At 33.5% G+C, this 212-nt stretch overlaps 1 long non-coding RNA gene across 1 annotated transcript in view; it reads left to right on the top strand.

The window, feature by feature from the left end:
- Positions 1-212, top strand: part of LOC119587197 — an 8,645-nt gene that overhangs the window by 831 nt on the left and 7,602 nt on the right. The gene's annotated exons all lie outside the window — the stretch shown is intronic.

Here is a 212-nt window from a genome sequence, read left to right as displayed (position 1 = left end):
CCAAATAACTTAGAGATAAAAAAACAGTTGCAACAACTAAAACCAATAACAAAAAACATAAGAAGTGAAACACAACAACCAAATACAATTACACAAACAAACAACACACAAGAAGTTCATGTAACCATAACACCTCAGCCTACAGAAGATAACAGAGCACAAACATATGCACATAAATTAACAGAACCACAAAGCCTCACCTTAGGACAAAG

Source organism: Penaeus monodon, chromosome 22 (assembly GCF_015228065.2).
Source record: "Penaeus monodon isolate SGIC_2016 chromosome 22, NSTDA_Pmon_1, whole genome shotgun sequence".
NCBI classification, from domain to species: Eukaryota; Metazoa; Arthropoda; class Malacostraca; order Decapoda; family Penaeidae; genus Penaeus; species Penaeus monodon.
Note: the sequence above shows the minus strand (reverse complement) of the source record. Positions and strands in the feature narration are given on the sequence as shown.